Raw genomic sequence first — 12,097 nt, 5'->3', positions numbered from 1 at the left:
TAAGTCATTCAGTGACGTTGAATGCTGGCCTGAAGCCAAGCTGGGTCAAGTTCATTCAAATAAGTTTTAGCGTAGGCTCTCACTAGGTGAGGAATGTCAGTCTTGTCTTCACAGAATAGGGTGCTCTGTCGTGTCAGTTTTTCTAAATAAGTTAAGTGGTGTGTTTTTGTTTTTAAATTGGTAACCTTTTCATGCATGTGAATGAGATGGTAGAATGGATCTAGAACGGGGTGGGCAAACTTTTTGGCCTGAGGGCCACATCTGGGAATAGAAATTGTATGGCAGGCCATGAATTCTCACAAAATTGGGGTTGGAGTGCGGGAGGGGGTGAGAGCTCTGGTTGGGGTACGGGCTCTGGAGATGAGTTTGGGGTGTAGGAGGGTGCTCTGGGCTGGGACTGAGGGGTTTGGAGGGTGGAAGGGGTATCAGGGCTGGGGCAGGGGCGTGGGGAGAGGCTCAGGGTGCAGGCTTTAAGTGGCGCTTACCTCAAGTAGCTCCCGGAAGCAGTGGCATGTCCCTTTTCCAGCTCCTGTGCGGAGGCACGGCCAGGCGGCTCTGCACCCTGCCCCATCCCCTAGCACAGCCCCTGTATCTCCCATTGGAGCATGTAGGAGCTGGAGTGGGGCCATGCCGCAGCTTCAGGGAGCCACGTGGTGTGGACCCTGTGCCCTGGCTAGAGCACCGGGGCGAGGCAAGCCCCAGACCCCGCTCCCCAGTTTGCCCACCTCTGATATAGAATATAAAACAAAACCTATATATTGTGACTTTCCTTCCCTTTATCGATTTTGATTTTTTTTTTTATCTATCCCTACATTAGTCTTGACATTGCCATATATCTTTTCTGTTCAGCTCTGGGAGTACTAGTGAAATCCTAGTGGCAGAGCCCCGGTTGTGACAGAAATAGATACAGCATAGTGAACTGTATTAACACTACAATGTCCCAATCTAGGGCAGTAGTTCATACGCTCCACATTTAAAATTCTGGGATTCACTCTCTTATCTTCAGTGTGTTTAGGGCTGTTCTTTAAAATGCATACAATTAGACTTCTATTCCAATATACACATGCACCTTAAAGAAATCTATTCCATTCTGAGTCCATGTCCCTCCTAAAGAATTGTACTATGTTTATAGTGGTGAAAAATCTGCCTTCATGTTGTTGCTCTCTAGTTCCAACTTCCCTGTCAGGGGACTGACTGTATTACTGCTGCTTTGCATAGTAGCGTACTTTTCCTTCCTGTAACCCCACCACAAATCACGCTCCAGTCCCTCCCTTCCCCCTCACTTCCAGTAACTGCTCTGTGAGCAATAATTTTGGAACCACTGGCAAAATAAGAGCCTGTTTGACAAGTTCATAAAACTCTTACAACAGGACACTAGTTAAGATATATAAAGTTAGGGATGTCATTAAGCTGTCTCTGAGACAACTCTTTAATGTTTCAAGATCAGAAGTTAAATCCATTTTTTCCACCATATCACTTAGATTATTTTATTATGAATAAAATATTTGGGACAATTCCATGATTAAAACGGGGGGAGAGGGGGAGGAAACAGTATATGGATGAAAGAATGGAGATGTAAATTAAGGAGGTGATAATTCACAGATCCCAGCTGAAATTTCTGTCCCTTTTGGCTGTATTAACATCTTGTTTTTTGGAGTCATGTATCGTATCATGTTTCTGGGTCTTGGCTCAATTGTTGTTTCATCTTTAAGGGAGAGAAACATAGCAGTACCAGGTTCCCATGGTTCAACACCCACTCTTTAGCTACTTGTCAGAGCTTGCTAGCTTATCTTGACTGTGTGGGAGAGTAGAGGTTGATCACCTTTGTGCTCATCGCTAGATGTCACTCATTTGCAATTATTTGAAATATTATTTGGGTTGGACTTCCCCCCCCCTAGAATCATTCTGCTTCCTTGCCATCTCGGCCAAAGGGGGGGGGGAGGGGAGGAGAACTGACAAGAAATTCTAATAAACTGTTCCAGCCGATCACCTCCCGTCCCATAAAATTGTCCTATTGTGGTACTTACTAGTTTTGAATTCTTATATGGCATATTCCTTTCTCTTTCTTCTTTCTTTGTCATTTTTATATAATTCTGCTGTGAGATAGCATTTACTTTTTCTTGCTTGTGCGTTTCCATTGATGCTTTTTTCATTTGTTCACTAGTATGTGAGAGGCAAAAATAACGACAGCTGATCTTTTCAAAAGTGATTTTAAAAATATAAACAAAGGGAGACAGTGATCGAATAGTTGGATCACAAAAGGGATACCTAAAAAAACAACAACCCCAAACTGAACTAGTATGTATGAAATGGAAAAGGATAAATCCAAAACCAAAGAACTACTCTGGGGTTAACCACTGATGCCTTTTGATGTGTTAGGCAATGGATGATGATATAAAAAAGAGAGAGGGACAAGGGGTGTGTGTGTGTGTGCGCACCAAGATGATTTTGCACATGCGTCCACCGAGATGATTTTGCTATTGTTGTCTAGTACATTCTGTGGAATGTGATGCCTCTCTTGGCTTTTGCTCTGTCTTCTCCAGCATCTTTGTATTAGTTTGTATTACTTTGTACTGACTCTGCAGTGTAAAATACCCTAAAGTTTTAGGCACATTACCATTTTTTTTTTAAATGGGGGGGACTAGCCGGTGATGACTTAGCTATATGTCTTGGTACTGCTGAATGCCTAGCTAACCTTCAGCATGTTTACTCCAAAAGTGGAATTTCCAGGGAGAGAAGTACGTCCATCAAAGGTAAAATATAAACAGGTATATTACTGGTATATTATATTATTTCTCTCTTTCCTCACTCCCGCCCCACTGTTGAAATGTGACTGTGAGAGAGACTTCTTGGTACTAGTCAATTTTATAGTACACAGGCACCTATTATGAGGCCATGCTGCTTTATAGGTTGGCAGGCAGGGACAGCTCTGCCAAGTCAAGTTGTTTCATAGCGGGTCCCTTCTCCTCCCTCCACCATCCTCCCACACATGCAGGGGTTCAAGTGGGTCAGTTCTGTACTGTCTGATTTTATGTAACCAGGAAAACTAGATGTCCTGAGGTGTCTTCAGAATTCATTTAATAATAATAATAATAATAATAATAGTTTAACAATACTTCTGTAGTACTTTCTATCTGAGGATATCCTTGTTCTTCAAATGTTAACAAATTAAGACACTCAATGGCCTTGTGAAGTAGGTAAGTAGTATTCCCATTCTATGGATGAGAAGCTTCACTTTCCCATTTTACAGATGAAGAAACTGAGGCATTGTCTACACACATTTTTTTTCTAGATAACAGAAGGTGTGAATTTAAAATAACATAGTTATACCATTATTACCCTCCATTTGGGACACTCTTGTTTTCAATACGAGTGGTTTTTTTCAGTTTAATTTGTCTTTTGGAAAGGAGGTTAAGCTAAATTGAAAAAAGCCACTCTTGTATCAGAATAAGAATGCTCACGTGTGTGGGGGGTGAGCTACATTAATGTAACTATACTGGTATAATTGATTTAAAAGGTTCCCATGTAGACAAGCCCTAAGACCTGGAGAGAATGACTTACTCGAAGTTATACAGGAAATCTATAGCAGAGCTCAGAAAATGTGGGAGGGAGGATGAAAGTGCCTTTCTGTTAGGCTAGTCCTGAACAGAATTTTTAGGGCCATATTCTACCTGCTCTGCACAAACTACCCACTGATGTCAGTGGGAGTACATGCCTGGACTGAGTGCTGAACATGGTCCATATAAAAGCAGATAAATCGATTCAGATTATTCTTAAATCCTACTTTTCTAGCATTTTTGGTTATAGGTTTCAGTTTTTTATGCAGTTTAGTGATATTTTAAGAGTATTTAACTTTTTACGTGGCACAGTAGAGAAAAACAGATATTGCTTCTGCTGATACCTGTATGAGTTATGACAAATGCTTAATCATAAAGCTCCAGTTTCCCTTTACTAAGGTTACAGGATAAAGGTATCCATCTCTTTTACACCTAGGATTACTAAGTATTTGTGGCAGTGTGTTGTAATTATCTAATACACAGTTAGTATTATCATTATCCTTATTTGAATTTAATTGAGAGACTGCTTTGATGAATAAAGCAGTATCCTCTTCCCCACCACTTTCCCTGAAGGGGAAGTAGGTTTCTCTGAAGTATAGTAGGTATTAGAATACTTTTCATGACCAACTATATAATTACACCTTTAATCATAATAAAATACTGTAGATCCTTCACTTTTTATTTTATTAATATGTTATCCACTTTGGTCCCTCAGCATAGAATAAGCAGCCCGTGAAGATTAAAGATGGTGGTCATCGGCCATTTCTTAATCAGGGTCTAATTATACTTAAGTTTGCATCAAGACATCTGCTTAAAGTTTGATCTTTCTAAATCCTCTAAAATTGACATGCCTGTTTGGTTTTCTTTGTGTGCCTCAGCAGTGTGCAGGATAGGTTAGTGATCCAAATTTGGAGTCACTTGAGCCAGGGGTTCTGGAGATATAACACCTCCCCCGACTCCCAATAGCCATTGAAAAACATTTCATGGGTGTAGTTGTGTCCCCCTGTCCCGATGTAAAGATCAAACTATTGATAGGATGTGGGTTAAAATGGTCTCAATCTTTTGAGTTTTGCCCAAGGTAGTGCATGGTACTCACTAAATGGTTGGGGGACCCAAATTGAAAACAATATTTAAGAAACTGTACATATTTTACACTTGCGTATGCGCCAAAACAGAAAAGTAGCCTAGAGGGTTACCGTTCCCATCATTTTATATGCTTTTTAATGCTCGAATGTGGTAAGTGCTCAAAACTCTGAACAATAATGGGACTGCTTTGAAATTTGGTGTGCCTCATAGCAGCATGGGTAGCATTTGTTATCCAAATTTGGTGTCATTTGACAGAGGGATTCCTGAGTTATAGTCCCCTCTCCCCCTACGGTTTCCTTCTGCTGCCTTGTACTGTTAAACTGAGAGTGGCTTAAGTCATCCTAACTCTGGAAGTATCTGCACTAAAATGTAGCTCCCACTGATATAACTCGCCTACTATACCGACTTAATAACTCCATCTCCATGAGAGGAATAGTGGTTAGGTCGATGCAGTCAGTGCAGACACTGGGTTGCTGACCTCGATTGTTGCTGCCTTTCAGAAGCCGTCCCACAATTAGGGTGAACGCCTGTCCTGAATTGGGCAGGACAGTACCGAAATGCAGAATTCAAGTCCTGGGCTGAATGACGCCGGGGCACTTTGTCCCGGACTGTCTGCAGCACCGATTCACACCTGCCTGAGATTCAGGGGCCGCACCACCCTCTTCCCAGTGGGGTGGTGGGGCTGAGATGGGCTTTAGTGTCCCCTCCCCCCCCCACTACGAGACCCTACCCCTGCTCCTGCTCTTTCCTCTGAGGTCCCATCCCCTGGTCAGGCCAGAAGCTGGAGCCGGGCAGTGATAATAGCTGCCCGGTGAGCCTGCTGCTGTGGGAATCCCCAGACCCACCACCCTGCCCATGGCGACGTACCCTGGGGGACGGGGATGTGGTCTGTGGGCTGCTCTCTGGCACAGCGGCCTGGATTCCCTGGGCAGCTCTTATCATGGCCTAGCTCCAGCTTCTGGCCTGGCCAAGGGTGGTGGCTCAGGGGAAGAGGAGTAGGGGGTGGTGGGCTTGAGGTGAGAGGAGGGGCAGAGGGCAGGGCCTCAGGGGGAAGAGGAGGGGTGGGTTGGGTTGCCAACTTTCAAATTGCACAAAACCGAACACCAGGGCCTTGGGACAGGGCAAGGGTGTTCGGTTTTCTGCAATTCGAAAGTTGGCAACCCTATCCCACCCCTGCTCTTCCCCCTGAGGTGCTGCCCTTCCCTGCCCTGTCCTCTCTGAGGCCCTACCCCCTGCTCACTCCATCCCCCCTCACTCCGTCGCTCGCTCTCCTTCCCCCTCCCTCACTTTCACTGGCAGGGTTTGGGGTGCAGGAGGGGCTGAGGGCTCCCGCTGGGTATGCGGGCTCCAGGCTGGGGCCTGAAATGAGGGGTTCAGGGTATTGGAGGGGGCTCAAGTCTGGGGAAGGAGGTTGAGGCTGTGGCTGGGTGTGCGGGATCCAGGATTGGGTCAGAAATGAGGGGTTTGGGGTGTGGGAGGGGGCTCAAGTCTGGGGAAGGAGGTTGAGGCTGTGGCTGGGTGTGCGGGATCCAGGATTGGGTCAGAAATGAGGGGTTTGGGGTGTGGGAGGGGGCTCAAGGCTGGGCAGGTGGTTGGGATGTGAGAGGGGGTGAGGGTTCTGGCTGGGGGTGCGATCTCTGGGGTGGTGCCAGGGATGAGGGGTTTGGGGTGAAGGAGGGGGCTGGGGCAGGGGGTAGGGGTGCGGGAGGGGGTGAGGGGTGCGAGCTCCGGCTGGGCGCCGCTTACCTTAGGCGGCTCCCGGAAGTGGCTGGCATGTCCCTGGCCAATGGGAGCTGCAGAGCTGGCGCTTGGGGCAGGGGCAGCACACGGAGTCGCTTCTGTGCCCCTGTGAATAGAAGACCAACATGCTGGCTGCTTCCGGGAGCCATGCGGAGCCAGGGCAGGCGGAGAGCCTGCTTTAGCCCCACTGCACCGCCGACTAGACTTTTAGCGGTCTGGTCATCAGTGCTTACTGGAGCCACCAGTGTCCCTTTTTGACTGGGTGTTACGGTCGAAAACAGGACAGCTGGCAACCCTAGGGTAGGGCCACAGAGGTGAGGAGGGCTCCTGCATGTGTCCTGCTTTTGCCTTTTGACGCAATACCCCACACTGACAGTTAAATCAGTTCAAGTGCCCCTTGTGAGAACGTGCAGTGCTGACACAAGGAGCGTCGTACGGATGTGCCAAAGTGATTTAATTACTGAAGTGACTGTATGTTGACGTAACATAGGCCGACTTAATTTTTGCCCTTACTAATGACTGTAGAAATCCACAGACCTTGTTGAGCTTGTGGATTGTGAACTCACCCTTCAGTTAACATAGGATACTTAGGATAAATTAATCACAAGCCTCAATCTGAGACAAAAGGCGTGTTGGACTGAGTGGCTGGAGACTGCTACAGTTTGTGAGTCACAGGTGGCAGTTCCCCTCGCCCTACTCCTCCCCCCCCCGACATGTGAATGTTTCCTGGGAGGAGAGGGGGAATAGAGGGGAGAGGAGTTTGGGACTGCAGTGATAGAAGGGGGCCTCTGGGGAGGGGATAAATGGGGATGAGTGGTAGAGGCAGCAAGAGGTTGGGGGCTCGGGTGAGGGAGGAATAGCGTCCCCAACTCTGCCAGTGCACTCCTATCCCCTGCACCCCTCAGCTCTGCCAGTGTGCCTCAAACTTTACCAATGCACCCTGACCCCTATGCGCTCTACAGCTCTGCCACTGCACACCATCCCCCGTGCATCCCCTGCTCTGCTTGTCTCTGTCAGCCCCACATTCTCCCGTCATATATCTGTGCCCAGCTCTAGGGAGCTCTTGCCCCCCCAGGGGAGTCTCAGCCCCCTTCCTGCCCCTTGATCTTCTGAGGGTGTCTGAGCCTCTCGTGCCCCTCCCTGTGGGCATGCCAGGATCTTGAGGGGGGCGCTGTGCTCCTCTACAGTGGTTGCACATATCCCTCTCCCTCAGTGTGAGCCAGGATCTGGGGAAATCCTGTCCCTTTGAGTGGTGAGCTGAGAACCGGCCTACGTCATGCATATCACAGAGTCTAAAGCAGTCTCTCTTAACCTTTCCAGACTACTGTATCCCTTTGACATCTGATTTGTCTTGCATACCCCCAAGTTTCACCTCACTGAAAAACTACTTGCTTACAAAATCAGATATAAAAATGAGTGTCACAGCACACTATTATGGAAAATTTGCTTACTTTCTCATTTTCCCCATATAAAAAATCAATTGGAATATAAATATTGTATTTACATTTTAGTGTATGGTATATAGAGTAGTATAAACAAGTAATTGTGTGAAATTATTTTTGTACTGACTTCGCTACTGCTTTTTATGTAGCCTGTTGTAAAACTAGGCAAATATTTAGAAGAGTAGATTACCCTGTGGAAGACCTCTGTGTACCTCCAGGAGTAAGTGTACTCCTGGTTGAGAACCACTGCTCTAAAGGAACCAGGAGGAGGCGGGAACACTCACTGAGACGAATAGAGCGGTTATTGTTTCAGGTTGTTGTATTCATCTCCATAGGGGGGTTGTTATGCAGCTGAGAACATTGCATTGTGATGAATGGGCCACTTTGACTATACACCTTTCAGAGCCTCCTGTGCTGCAGATGGGTGCACCGAGCCCTTTCCTTACCATCCCTCTGTTTTTCCGGTTTAAAGGATGACACTTCTAAGTCTCTGAAAGTCTCATACTTGCATGGATTTTCTTGAAATTTGCTATGCCTTCAGGGAGTACAGAGTAGGATTAATGACCCATATTTGGGGTCATTTAAGCCTGGTGTTCTGGAGGTGTAAGCCCTGAATAATATAGCCATTTTCCAAAGTTTCTAGGTGTCTTCCCCCGCCGACTACCAGATAACACTATTGTGATGTGGGTCAAAATGGTTTCAATTGATCAATTTTTACCCATGGTAGTGCAAGGCAGCCACTAAGTTTTTTTGGGGGGGGGACCCAAACTGCAAATTGTATTTAAGAACTTGTTAAATTCTTTGTGTAGATATATAATCTGGAAGGATTATAATGCACGTGCACCAATAAAGAAAAAAAGTGAGAAGGTTTCTGTGCAGCCACTTCATGCTTGCCTGGGTAGTTTGAGGGAATTGGCTAATGTTTTTGCCCTTGTTGAACTCCCCACCACTGATATTGCTAGTCTGAACTTTTGTACATCTGTGCAGTAAAGATTTAATGATTCATGTTGCTTGCTGGAAGTTATCTTTCTTATAATATGACATCTTTATTTAATGGGGAAGTTTACTATGAATGCAGCAGAAGTCAGCAGCTGGTCTAACCAAAATGTGTGTTATATTGGAGGGGGAGGAGCTGTAGACAGCTGTGGGGGGAAAGAGGTGGGAACAGGGGCAGGGGTTATGATGGGGTTAGACAATAAGGACAGGTGACAGGCAAACCGTGGAATGGTTGTCTGGGAAAAGCATTATTTTTACTAGCCCCAGAGGTGGTTGGTGAGGGCGTGGTGGACAATTGGCCACTTCCTGATCTTGGGCCAGATTACTGTGGTGTTTCCAGATGTGTAGTGCAGAGGTTCAGAACTCATAGCACAGGTACCTTGATTAGTTAGGGAAAAGAAATGTGTGCTGCTAGGGTTGCCAATATATGGATTCTGGGTGATTCCTAGATCATGAGGTTGCAGAAGTTTGCAGGAAGCAAGGCATACACAATGGCCTGGGGATTGCTGACCAATAGGCTGATTTGGCTTGGTATGCAAATTGCAGGCATGATATGTACAATTGCCTAAATGACTGCTAATGCCTACCAACAACATATCTTTTCCTGTTTAAAAAAAACAAAGCTAGGAATTTCAGTGGCAAAAAAGCTACATTAATGTAGAGCTAAGTTTGCTTAGTGGTATATCATTTCCTTGCAGAACACTGACCTGAGCAAAACTCAAACATCTGAAAACCTCTCTAAGGTGCCACAAGTACTCCTGTTCTTCTTTTTTCAGGATGTCAAGCTGTCTGGAGGACACAAACCCCAAACTGGTTGTGTTCTATAATTAGATTTCACCAACCAAGTATCAAGTGTGAACTCTTCAAGCACTATAACAGCCTTAATATGGAGTTCCCTGGGGCACTCCCGTCTATCTTGCCACCCTTGTGAGTCTGCCTTTGTGTTAGATGGTCCTTTACACCAAACATTGCAACAATATTTAGGTTACTCCCAGTCCCAAAGGACCAATCTGGTCAATTGTACCTTAAATCTCTCACCAAAGACAACAGTTGTAGTCAATCCTGTAATAAACTAAAGATTTATTAACTAGGAAGAAGAAATAAGAGAATTATTTACAAGGTTAAAGCAGGTAAACATACACATGAGTTACAGTCTTAGGTGTCAAAAGGTAACAGAAGCTGCTGTAATGTAAAAGTGTTGTATGTCCTTTAGGACTAACCCAAGCTAAGCAGCTTGGAGATCTCTTGCTTCATCTTAAGAAATACTGCCCTCTCCAAATTCCAAGCAGTATAGTGATACAGATCCTTCTGGTCAGAGATTTTTATTCCCTTCCCCCAGAGTTCAAGCTGTGATGGGTGTGGGGAAAACATCAGTGGACAAAAGATTTTGTTGTTTGTTCCACAATGGTTTGTCTGGCGTCTATAAGCCTTCTTTTGTTGGGCAGGAGATGACACTTTTGTGGTAAACTAGTATCTCACACTTGATAATGCCTCTCTCCTGACTGGGGGGGTTTCCAGTTTCACAGCAAACACTTTTATAGTTAGAGCAAAACACTTAAATATTACCTTCTAACGTGGGATACAGATATTATAAGTGAGATTACTACGTGCAGCAACTCACAAGCATCTCATGAAGTTCAAACACTAAACACATTTCTATAAACTTGACATCTTTTAAAAAATGCTAACACACAGGTGAGCCAGACTGATTTCCAGCTATGCATTTGTCAGTGTTCGGTGAGACCTAGGGGCCTTGGCATGTGCTGGCACTTGGTCTGCCATCATTCAGGAAATGTAGAGTTAACATTGCTTAGACATCCTTAACTCTGTTCTTGTTTAGCAATGCCCCAATATACCCCATTATCACATACCTTTCCTCTGCCCGTCCCACAGCTGAGAATATAAGAATGGCCATACTCAATCAGACCAATGGTCTATCTAGCCCAGAATCCTGTCTTCCAGCAGTGGCTAGTGTCAGGAATGAACAGAACAGGGCAATTTATTGAGTGATTCATCCCCTGTCCTCCAATCCCAGCTTCTGGCAATCATATTAGGGACACCCAGAGGACAAGGTTGCATCCCGGATCATCTTGGCTGTTAGCCATTGATGGACCTATCCTCCATGAATTTATCTAATTCTTTTTTGAAACAGTTATAGTTTTGGCTTTCACTACATCCCCTACCAATGAGTTCCACAGGTTGACTGTGCATTGTGTGAAGACGTACTTCCTTATGTTTCTTTTAAACCTACTGCCTATTAATTTCATTTGGTGATCCCTGGTTCTTCTGTAACGTGAAGGGATAAATAACACTTCCTTATTCACGTTCTCCACACCATTTATGATTGTATAGACCTCTGTCTCATTCCTCCTTTAGTTGTCTCTTTTCTAAGATGAACCATCCATCTTTTTAACCTCTCCTCATATGGAAGCTGTCCCATAGGCCTGAACACTTTTGTTGCTCTTCTTTGTACTTTTTCCAATTCTAATGTATCATCTTTGAGATGGGACAACCAGAACTGCATGCAGTGTTCAAGAAGTGGGCGTACCATGAATTTATGTAGTGGCATTATGATATCTTCTGTTTTATCATCTGTCCCTTTCCTAATGGTTCCTAACATTGTTAACCTTTTTGACTGTTGCTGCACATTGAGCAGATATTGTCAATGAACTATCCACAATGACTCCAAGATCTTTCTTGAGTGGTAACAGCAAATTTAAACCCCATGATTTTGTATGCAGAGTTGAGGTTATGTTTTACAGTGTGCATTACTTGCATTTATCAACATTGAATTTCATCTGCCATTTTGTTGCCCAGTCATCCAGTTTTGTGAGATCCCTTTGTGACTCCTTGCAGTCTGCTTTGGACTTCACTATCTTGAGTAATTTAGATCATCTGGGCATAAGCTTTCGTGGGTAAAAACCTCACTTCTTCGGATGCATAGAGTGAAAGTTACAGATGCAGGCATTCTATACTGACACATGGAGAGCAGGGAGTTTTTACCCACGAAAGCTTATGCCCAAATAAATCTGTTAGTCTTTAAGGTGCCACCAGACTCCTTGTTGTTTTTGTAGATACAGATTAACACGGCTACCCCCTGATACTTTAGATCATCTGCAAACTTTGCCACTTCACTGTTTACCCCTTTTTACAGTTCGTGTATGAATAGGTTGAACAGCACTGGTCCCAGTACAGAGCCTTGGGGGACTCGACTATTTACCTCTCTCCACTGTGAAAACTGACCATTTATCCCTTTTCAGCTTGGAAAAGAGACGA

The 12,097-nt window shown here is 44.9% G+C and overlaps 1 protein-coding gene across 5 annotated transcripts in view; it reads left to right on the top strand.

Annotated features, from left to right (window-relative positions):
* Positions 1-12,097, top strand: part of SPIDR (scaffold protein involved in DNA repair) — a 318,470-nt gene that overhangs the window by 50,008 nt on the left and 256,365 nt on the right. The window lies entirely within an intron of this gene.

This window comes from Malaclemys terrapin, chromosome 2 (assembly GCF_027887155.1).
Source record: "Malaclemys terrapin pileata isolate rMalTer1 chromosome 2, rMalTer1.hap1, whole genome shotgun sequence".
In the NCBI taxonomy this organism is placed as follows: domain Eukaryota; kingdom Metazoa; phylum Chordata; order Testudines; family Emydidae; genus Malaclemys; species Malaclemys terrapin.
The sequence above is the reverse complement of the archived record's forward strand: the minus strand, read 5'-3'. Positions and strand labels throughout refer to the sequence as shown.